The following is a 12,242-nucleotide window of genomic DNA, read 5'->3' on the forward strand; positions in this document are numbered from 1 at the left end:
TTCCAAGATGCAATTCTACTTTGAATAGAGGAAATAATATTCAACCAGAAACTTCTTTTATTACTTCCTGTAAATTGAGGGATACCCAAATACTTGCAATAAAGTGATTTTTGTTTGAATCCTAGAGCAGCTAATAATCTATTTGTCAGAGAGGGAGTGCAATTTAAGAAGAAGTTTTTTTACTTTAAAGAATTAAGCTTGTGTTAAGACACTTGACAATATAGGTCTAAAAATTTCTTGATAACTTTTATTTCCCTCATGGATGGTTCCCCAAATAGAATTGTGTCATCTGTAAACAAAATGTGAGTGACTGCGATGTGTGATTAGGGCATGGTAATACCCTTCTGAATCCCTAAAGAGTGTTGAGCTAAAATCAGTCTACTTAAGACCTCAACCATAATGATGAATAAAAAATAAGATAAAGGATCACCTTGTCTAACACCTTGGGAAGATGAAAATAAACATCTCGCACTACCATTGATTTGTACTAAAAATTTGGCTCCAAATAAAAATAAAATAATCCACTTACTCTATTTTGAACTAAAACCCAATTTGGTAATAACTTGTTGGAGAAAAACCCAAGTGACCTTATCATATGCTTTCATCATATAAAATTTAACAACCATTGCTTCCTTATTATGTTCATTTACAAAGTGAATTATTTTGTGTGCCACCAATGCTTCTTCTGAAGTTTCTTTACTAGGGCAAAAACCCTCTTGTTGTTGTGAGATTATATTAGGATTCAACCTCGCCAACCTAATTGAAATTTATTCATTAATGAATTTATAGATGGTGTTGCACAACGTAATGGGTCTAAAATCTACAAAAGACAAAGGAGAAGCTACTTTTGGAACTAAGGCAATGTGCATGGTATTAAATTATTTCAACATGTTGCCATTTCTTCTGGACTCTTCAACTACTCTCCAGATATCCTCTCCTAGAAAATTCTAGCACTTTTGGAAAAACAAGGCCCATTATAGCCATCAAGGTACAGAGCCGTGTCTATATGTATGGAAAAAACCACTTGTCTAATTTCTTCAATGGTAAATGGCTTCATAAGATTCTCATTATCTTGATCACTTACTAATTGCAGAATGTGTTGAAGAACCTGAAATAATTTGTTTGCCAAAACATCATCCCTAATAGATGCATCAAAAAATAAAGAAAAGAAGAACATTACACCTTCTTTTTGAATACCCTCTCTTTCAGAAATAGCATTCCCTAATGAGTCTTTCATATGTGTAATTATATTATTTTCTCTCCTCATCTTAGCTAAAGAATTAAAGTATTTTGTGTTTCAATCATCATCCTACAACCACAATTCATGAGACTTAAATTGTCTTCAATATATTTCCTCCAAATGAAGAATTTCTTCTAACTATAAATTCAAATGCTTTTGGAGTTTGAGGGATTGATCATTAATTCCCTTCTAAACTATCTCCCAATTAAGATCTCTGATTTTATTTTCCACTTCTTCTTTTGTTGAAATATGTTTTTAAAAACTGTGAGATTCCAATATTTAATCTTTGATTTAAGCCATTGTAGCTTTCTACAAAACTGAAATATTTTGGATCATGGAAAAAAGGAGAATTTATCCACCATTATTTGACCAATGGAATAAATGTGGCATCCTAAAACCACATGTGCTCTATCTTAAAAGAGGCTACCAACTTTTGAACCCAAGGAGAAAGAGACAATAATTTGAATTGCAAAGTGATCCGATCCAGTGAGGAGCATGATTTGTGTTGGAGGTGAACCAAAATTTACAAGCCATATTAGATTTACTAGAAACCTATCCAATCTCTCAGCTATATTTAAGAAACCCTTTCTCCTATTAGTCCAGGTGACATTACCATTAGTGGGAATACAATCTTTAAGAGCATTGTTATTGATAACATTATTAAAATCCTGCATAGTTTTGAGAGGAGGGATAACACCACCCACATTGTCTTTTAAGGACAAGATTGCATTGAAATATCTAGCAATTATTACTGGCTTGTCAGGAAAGTATCCAAGAGCTAATGAAATTGAGTCCCATAAGTATTTCTTTCCCATTGTTGAATTTCTTCCATAGACTAAGAAAAACTTAAAAGACGCATTTGAAGATGTGACTTCAGCTTGAATGAAGTTAGCTTGATTGAGTAGAGATGTAATCTAAACACTTTTTTCTTTCCATAAAATAGCAAGGCCTCTTGAAGTGCCTATTGACTGTGAAGAAATGAATTTCCAATTTTTCCAAATCTTAAAAGGTTGATCTTGCAGAGCATCTGAGAATTTGGTCTCTTGTATCAATACAATATCCACCCCACAATTGTCAATTCAAGACTTGATGAGGTGTCTCTCATTAGGGGCATTCAAACCAAAGAAATGGGACTCGGACTTGGCTCGGACTCGACTTGGCCAACTCGGACTCGTGACTCGGCATCAAACTTGGCTCTAGACTTGAGAAAGTGAAAAACTCAAGAAAATTAGAGATTTTTAAAGATTTAAAACTTGTTTCAGACACCCTTTATTGAATACACCTTAAAGACACAATAACATCATCAAACTCGGCTCATTTGATTACATACACAAGTATACATCAGTCACATAAGCATAAACACAAATTGTAGTTGAAGAAAATAACAAACATAGATATATAAATATTGTCAAATGTATACAATATTAAAAAACTCATGGAATAAAAAATACATGTCATCATATGATCATCATCAAATTCTTCAAACAAATACCAAAGGTAAATACAACCACAAGCCTATGGCTCAGAGGAGCCTGCACGACAGCACCCTCTGGCCCGGCCCCCTGCAAAGGTGTCTAAGGTAGGTCCTGGATGATTGGATAGCCATGGCCATTCCCCGTGACACCATGCCATGCTCACCAACATCAGGAACATCCGTGTCACTATCTGCCTCGGAATCTCCATTCTGTGCTTGTTCTCTCCTCTCCTCCTCTGCCATGGCTACAGTCTCAACCTCTATATCTACCTGGTCGATCCAATCAGTGTCAGACTCAGAGGTTAAATTTTCCCTACTTCTATCGATGTAGTTTCCCCCCATATTTTTCGACGAGGGTTTGGGGGCGGCACCCCTAAGGTGGGGTCAAGGGGTAGCGCCCCTTGCACGCTCTCTATCGTGATACAGGGCGGGGTCAAGAGGCAGTGCCCCGCGAGGCAAAAAAAACTTATTATTTAAGAAAGGCATTAGGTGTTATTTTTCTATTGGCTGACATGTTGTAACCCTAATTTTTCTCATTCTCGAGTGGAGGTTGTAGTGAACAAAGACGAGACCATTCATTTTAAAAAACCTTTTTAAAATGTTTTTTTTTGTCATTTTACTTAAGCTAGGCAGTAGCCGAGTTTGGGGCTCAGGATTCGTCGAGTTTGGCGAGTTTGAGCCAAACTCACCAACTCGGTGAGTCTGGCGATTTTACTTGCTAGACTCGGATGAGTTCGAGTCTGAGCCCTTAGGACTTGCCAAGCATGACTCGTACTCAGACTCGTCAAGTCTGGGCGAGTCTCGTTTCACTGATTCAAACCCCTAATATTCCAAGAGATGATTTAATATTTGGCCTGGAGGGCCAGTCACTCTCCTAGGGCATAATTTGTCATCCAATGTGGATCGAATTCCTGTTTGAACCTCTTCCTTTGTTTTTCTTGCCATTTTATTCTTTTTTGGCAGCCTCCATACCTTACCCTTGGTATTTTTAAGCCCAACTACTTTCTTGGAATGAGTTTGGCAAATATAAGCTTTAATGGGATGCAAGTTTGAACCCAGAACATCTTAAGTATGAAGACTTGTAGGGACAAGTGATAGTTCTGACTCATTTGAATGCTCAGATTCCTTTAAACATAATTGTGGCTTCTTAATAGAAGAAAATCCTATCCAAATATGTTTAGGAACAATGACTCTCCTAAATTCTTGAGGTGAAAAAGAGAGACCCAAGACATTTGATATCCTTTCTGAACTTAGTGTGATATTAAGGAACAAACTATCCAAATCCTCAAAGTTTAGCTTAAAAATAATTAAATCCTAACTTGGACATTGTTGTTAAAGCATTAGACCTCGCAGAATCCACTAATAAGTGAGGATATAGAATAAAAAAATCACTTCTCCTATCTGCCTCCTCATCAATTACTTGGGAGCACACTTTGGTCAATTGTGCCTCAACAATGCTATCAAGCTCCCTCATTATGAATTCTGATTTGAAATCCATTAAGAACTCCTTATTTGCTTCGAAGAGTGAAGAATGATATAAATTTACCAAAGTAGGAGAATGACTAATCTCTCTAACTTGATAATGGGAAGAGAACCCACCCCACCAAAGCATATTCAGGAAATTACAAAACATCTGAACATTAAAGTCATTAGCATGAAGAGAAATTTCTTTACTAGATCAAGAACCTTCTTCATGGGATGCAAGGATATGAGGAGAAGCATTATTGAAGAAACCCGATTTAGCCCTACAAAGTAGGTGATTTGAAGAGTAATCTTCACAAACCTTAACGTCATCTTGAGCATAAATAGAACATTGTGATGTGAAATGTCCCAACCACATTGAATGGTAATTCACTGTGAGGGAATCATCCATTACTAATTCTAAACCCAAGAACCAAATCTTGAAGTAATATTCAATTGTTTTGGAAGAGGTTTAGTCAAACCAACCAAAAGAGAAACTCTAACTAGGAGCTCTATAAGCTCAAATGGGATTTGGTCATCTTTTATAAATATACCCAGTTGATTAGCAAAAGTTTCAATAAGCTCAAGATCCCTATATTCCAAAGGAAGGGAAGGAAAAGAGACCTAGATAGGGAAAAATTTAATCTTTGTTAGCTTATGGTTGAAATTTGGAACCCAAAGTTATGTTGATGAACTGACGGTTTTATAGAACCTATCTTTCTGCCTATGAACTCTATCTCTAGCTAATTTTGAGGAAAAAATAGCAATAATAAATCCTTCCCCATTGTCAATATAAAAAATGTCATTGATCCCATTTCAAAATTGAAAAGCCCACTTTCTCAAATCTTAAATTTGAAAGTGCTTTTTAAAAAGCTTACCAATAAGAGCTATGTCCCCTAATACAGAAATGTGATCATTCAAAGAAGCATCTGGTAGATTAACCTTGTAATAGCCTTCCTTATCCCCCTGCCACTATTTGAGAGAATCGTCTCAAGGATCATTGTTGATTTATTTTGAACCCATACACCTTAAGAGCTTCCTTGTTTCGTTGTGTCAAAAACCCGAGCTTTGCTATGAATCGAAAGTTGTATTTGATTTGAAACGGCTAGCAAGAAGAGATGATTTATTTGGATCAAAGGGAGCTCCCAATGGAATATTGGTTGGGTATGTAAGAACATCCTTGTCTCCCTTCTTGAGATATTTATCTCGGTCATAGGATGCCTCCATAGTCTGCAGGGGAACGTTATTGGGAAAAGTCAGACAAGCTTTGGCCATTGATTGATACTCTGCTACACTTTTTGTGTACAAGCGATCTAGAAACCCTGATGTATTCTCATGTTAATGAGATTTAAACCCCTAATTCTAAAAATCTAGGGCTCTATCATCTTCACAAATATCAAACGTCGTCTATTTGTCTCTACTCAACCATCTGGACCATCGAAAGGGGAACCAATTGGGCCTTGGGAATATGTGTTGACCAGGCCTTGCATGTTGCCAAAAAGGCTTCTGATTGGGTTGAATAGGAGAAGGGAAATTCCTGATGAAGCCTTGTTGATGGGAAGATGAAGGAACCTTGTCCTTTTCAACAATATTACCACTTCTCTGCCATTATTGACCCTATTTTCAAAAATTGCCCATTGGCCTTTGCGCAAAATTTACAGAGCGCAAAGGAATATTATTTGGAAATGAGAGAGGATTTTGAGACTTGAAGTCATGGAAACCATCTCCTTCTTATAGCTCATTATGCCATCTGTCATCCGTCCTTCACCAGCCTTGCTACGATCTCTACAAATTTTGTCCATGATTTTTAAATTTTCTCCCACTCGAAGCCATCCGCGATGTGCAGAGCTCATTTTTCTCTATTATTATTTTACTATTTTTATTACTAATAACTATTACATAAATACATAAATTTCATTTACTATATTATTTACTAATAACTATTTTATTTTACTATCAAATAGTTAAAGTAGAACATTACATAAACACATAAACAACCATCAAAACTTGATTACTATTTTATGCAATAAAATATAACTTAATTGTGCTAGATAATTTATATGTCCTTTTTGCAGTTTTCTCCTATTTTATTTAATTTGACATGACCTTCATAGTTTATCTCTGCTCTTCACACTTTTATTTTTATGTTGGAAATAATTGTTTTTAAAGTTATGCATTTACCATTATTTTTCACTTGCTATTTATATATTTGTTTATAATGAAATGTGACAGTTCAATTTTAATTAAATAGTTTAAGTTGGACCAACATTTTATTTATTTAAAGATTACACTCCACCCCATGTTGCCACTATAAGTTACGCCTCTTGATGTAATTATTCTAAATTTATTGTTACATAATATAAAGATAAATAATAAAAGAGACTTCAATAGAAAGTAAATAGTCAAAAATAAAATACAACAACAACAATAATAATAAGATAGTATAAACAACTATTTCTATGAGCCTCACTATCTCAACAAGATAAACATGGAAACATAAGACACCCTATAATATTCAAAAGTCTTACACATCACATAGAACACACACCAATGTCATACAAAATTTATTTCCTCTCACACCATCTAAACCCATGTTGTGCTCACATATTTGATTTTGGAGACAAGCTACTCTAAGTTCATGAGGCATGCTGACACATATGTCTTAGAGTGTCAATATAAAAAAAATGTCAATTAAATGAATAACTATCATATCAACCATCTAAAAACGTCTTTAATTCACTAATTGTAAGATTAGGGGACTAAAGTTGTCTTTTTCTCTTTTTGTCAAATTTGCAAATTATTGCATCCACCATAGTTAGATTTGAACTTGTGGCCACCATTATTCATCTATGACCAAGTTATAAATTATCATAATTGAGCTGAAGGAAAGCTTATTTTGGTTCATAGGGATTGTGGACACACTTGACTATTTCAACATCTTTTTGAAAGGAAATTCATAGCTATCTATGAAAATTTTCACATATCTCAAATAGAGAAAATCATGCAAATAAGTATTTAGAACTCACATGCAAAATAATAGAAAATATACCATCAAAGATGATACAACACATACCTCTATAAAATATTTAAGAGAAAAAAAACCTCCAAAAGCATACTCCATTCGTGTATTATTCAACAATCAAATCATTATGGTACAATACATCTACACAGTCTCCATCAATACCTCTGGAACAAAAATATCTCTATGTATCTACTCCATGTGAACAAGCATGTATCCACACATCTCATGTCCTACTTCAAGCCCTCACATGTGCAACCTATAAGATATTCTTATATCTAAGCCCCTCAGGGAAAATAGATAAACTTAAACAACTACTCATGCTCTTTCTTTTATAGACATAAGTTTGTACAAAATCACTAAGTGGTAATACATAAACAATGTGACTAATACAATGAACTTACACCATTTCCCCCCTCATTTACTTTTGGTACTAAGTTTTTTAAATATTTACTTATCGCAAATTACGTACAACACAAAGTAGCGCTAAGAATGTATTTAACACATGTGATGTACACATCCCTAGAACTCTTAGGTGCACTAGTATAAATAATTTGAAATAAATTATAACATTATAAAAGGTGTACAACATACCTTTTCCTAACACTTTTTCAGCCTCAATTGTAAAATTTTCTTGAGAGATATGTTCGACCATTAAATTCAATCCCTAATTAATAAACTATAAAAATTCAACACATGACAAAACATAAAATATTTAATCATAAGATAGCTTATGAGTTAGATAATAAGGGAATGATCTTGACTAAACCAAGATGACTCTAACATTAATCCCTAATGTACAAAAATATTTCAAATATATTATTTAGTCAACTCTAGCTCATGTGAAGATAAGAAAAAAATCAAGGAATAGAAATACAAGTTAACTGCAATAAAAATGGAACATTTTACCATATTTTGTTTTCTCCTCCAATTGAGCATAAGTGGAGTCCACCTAATGATCCACTTGACATGTTCTATATATATGCATGTGTGAGAAAAGGAGTGGGGATGAAGGAAAAGTTTAAATGGTGTTGTGGAGGCTTATAATGCCTCCAAGATAGAATTCTCACACGTGTGTGAGAGATTAATAAGGATACATTATCCATTAATTGTTGATATTTACCAAGAAAAAAATTTACAATTCCACATCCCTACAAGTTATCAAAAAATAAGAAACATGAAAGAAAAGAGATTTAAAAAATGAATTTCAATATCAAATATTATTAACCCCCAATTGAGTGTACATATAGCATATAGGGGGGGGAGAGAGAGAGAGAGAGAGAGGCCACCACCAAGAATAGTGGAGAAAGATAGGCTTTGACTCCCACTAACTAGGACTAGTGAAGACTTAACTTCCTGAAGAATGAGAAGAGGTGGTGAGTTGACACCCACGAACTAGGAAACCTATGTATGCTTAATGCCATGTGGAAATATCCAATGTGTAAAATAATATATACACTAACCCCCCTTAATCTAGCTTAGGTGGGCACAAAGAAATTAGGCATGATCGATAATTAGACCTCATGAGGTACCCAAGTATAATAAAATCTTTCATAAATTCGAGAAAGAGAGAAAATATGAATATAAAAAATCTACCCCAAAAAGAGAGAAAAGAAAGTGAAGATGACTCTATGACCTCCTCCATAAAAGATGATGTTGGTATTGAAGTAAATTGTAACCCAAGAAGAGATAATAGATGAATGGACACTCTCTCAATAAAAGATTGAGTGAAAGTATTAGAAACCTACTTTGAATATTAAAAAAAGGTTAAGTTGATTATTTGACTATGAGTAAGATCCTAAATATAGTTCATGTGAATCTCTATGTTTTTAGTTTACTTGTGCTAGACTTGATTCCTACATATTTGGATGGTGCTCTAGTTGTCACAATTAAGTAATTTTGGGTTTCCTAAATAGAATGTCATACTCAATGGAAATCCCCTCAAGCCAAATAGGCTTACTAGTTGTACTGAAAGATCCCTTCTGTTCTACCTCCATGGATGATAAATTAAAACTATAACCTAGTGAGAAACTATAACCTAAAGTCGACTTGTACTATGAGTATCACCACCTAACTTTAATATGTGTATCCAACCAAATTAACCTCAATTCTAATTATACAATGAATCTCCAATATGAGAGTAACTTGAAGGTAGTGATCGATCATCTTAGTTTCTTTCTAGTGTAGTCCATGAGGATCAAAAACATTCCTACTACATATGAATATTAGGCCTAGTATGACTTAGATATCTGAGACTACCAACAAGTTATTGGTATAAGATAGCATTAACCAATGGTATAATACATTGATCCTCAAGAATGACCCTAGATAGAAAGAGAGTCAAATGTAAGGAAGTTAAGTAGCAAAACAACTTCCTACACTAACCTTGAGAGGAAAGTAATGCAAAATCTTTTTTAGATCCTCACAATAGTTACAAAAATAAGAAATAGATATAATAACATTCAAACCATAACACAGTGATTTACATGGGGAAAACCCTTTCGGGAGAAAAACCCCACACTCCAAAAGCTACTCAATATATTATTCAGCAATCAAAACATATTACAATATACTTGTATAGAAAGCTCTTCATGGGAGTACCACTAATCAGAGATTTAGAGGTAACTTAATAGCCATAAGACTCTCACACACAACCTCTATCTCATGCACCTCATATATAGGAGATACAATACAAGAAACTGTTAAACGGTATTACAAAACCATGGGCTAAAACCACCCAATAAGGTGTAGCCAACCTTATCTCCCTTCTAGATTCCCTATGGCATTTCCCTCCCTTTTTACTACTCATTTATGTGTCTAATGTATTTTATATTTCCTATTTCAAGAGTACAAACTTCCAAAGGCCATAACTTGAGATCCGTGTGTCCTATTGACAAACCATTTGAAGCACCAGAAAGCTCGCAAAATGCTCTATTACCTCATAAAATGCTACGTTATGTATGCCCACTTTTTAGGTCTTTTAGAGGCCACTAAATTCCTCAAAATCAAATTTAATTTTTCATCTGACCCCTCCAAAATGAAAAATTTAATATCTTCAAAACTAGTTGTGATATTGAGACATAACTTAATCGGAATGCTTATCTAGCCAACTAGAAGCTTCAAGGAGAATTTCACACCATTTTGTGCTCAAATGAAAACTTACTATAAATAGTAACCTCATGTAAATGCAAGGTTGAGACACCATTTTCCCAACAAATCTCCCACTTGTCAAACACCTTGCAAGAATAAAGGGAGTATCAACATAATGAATCAATTGCTAGGGGCCATGAGGCCCATAGACTCTGAGCACCATCTGAACTTCTTTGTTTTCACAGCCTTAGTCAAATAATATCCAACATTCATCAAAGTTTCTACCTGAACTAGCTTCACCCTGCCATATTCAACCATATCTCTGAGAAAATGATACTAAACATCAATGTGCTTGGTCCGGGCATGAAATGTCGGGTTCTTAGCTAGGCAGATCACACTCTGATTGTCACAATGAATTGTCACTACTCCTTATTTCATTCCAATGTCTGAACACAATCTCTTAAGCGAAAAGACCTCTTTACAAGCATGAGTAGTTGTCATATACTTTTCTTTAGTAGTGGAAAAAGCAACCATAGCCTGTTGCTTACTCATCCAACTAATTGCACCACTAAATAAAGTAAACCCATAAGCACGAGTGGATCTTCTACTATCAATATCATCTGCCCATTATGAATCCACATAACCATGAATATCAAGGGAAATCACATATCCAATTGAATTACCATTATAACATAAAGAATATTTTGAGGTACCCTTCAAATATCTGAAGACTGTTTTGACTGCATCCTAATGAACTCTACCAGGATTAGAGATATATCTGGACAAAACTCCCACTACTTGGGCAATGTTTGGTCTAGTACAGACCATAGCATACATCAAACTTCCAACTGCACTTTGTTAAGGCACTCTGCTCATGTCTTCCATCTTCGATGGGGATGTAGGATAATCTCTAGCAAATAATTTTGTTCCAACTATAAAAGTAACACACAATGGTCTACAATCCTACATGTTGAACCTCTGTGACACTAAATTCCCCTACTTACTCTGGCCTAGACATATCTTTCAATTCAATCCATCTCTTCTAATTTCCATCCCAAGAATGTTTTTTTTGTACCAAGATCTTTCATTTCAAATTTATTAGCAAGCTGAGACTTAAGTTCTGAAATAATACCTTTCCCTTTACCATGAATAACATATCATCAACATACAACGCAATGTACAGGAAATCATCACGATCAATTTAATAATAAACATAGTGATCTGATTTAGAATGCTCAAATCCCAAACTCAACACATATGTATCAAATTCCCGATACCACATCCTAGGAGTCTTTTTGAGGCCATACAGGGATTTCTTTAATTTATAGACCAAATTACTTTTACCTTTCACCACATAGTTCTTCGGTTGTGTCATATAAATATCCTCCTCCAAATCACCATGAAGGAAAGAATTTTTCACATCCATTTTCTCAACTTCTAAATCATAAGCAGTGGCAATAGAAAGAAAAAATCTAATGTATGTTATTTTGGCAATAGGAGAAAATATCCCACCATAATCAACACCCTCAACCTGAGAGTAGCCTTTTGCAACCAACATTTCTTTATACTGCTCAATACTTTATACTACTCAATGCTTCCATATGAACCAATATTTTTCTTGAGCAACCATTTGCAACCAACAGGATTTTGTTCTTCAAGAAAAGGTACAAGATCACATGTATCATTCTTTAAGCTGTCATTTCTTCTTCCATAGCAATCTTCCAGGATTCTGCATCATTCATACCTAATGCCTCTTCTACATATTTCCGTTCATCCACATTATTATTAAAAGAAAAAATACATCTCCAATCATCAGGTGAATACCTTTCAGGTGGTTGTCTATGTCTTTAAGACCTTCAAACAAGCTGAGTTGGAGGTTCTTCCTCCTCTTCCGAAGATTAAGAGCTAGATGATCTCTTCTCAACTTCTTGCCTATCTAGGGGTCTCGATTCAACTCT

Source organism: Cryptomeria japonica, chromosome 4, assembly GCF_030272615.1.
Source record: "Cryptomeria japonica chromosome 4, Sugi_1.0, whole genome shotgun sequence".
In the NCBI taxonomy this organism is placed as follows: domain Eukaryota; kingdom Viridiplantae; phylum Streptophyta; class Pinopsida; order Cupressales; family Cupressaceae; genus Cryptomeria; species Cryptomeria japonica.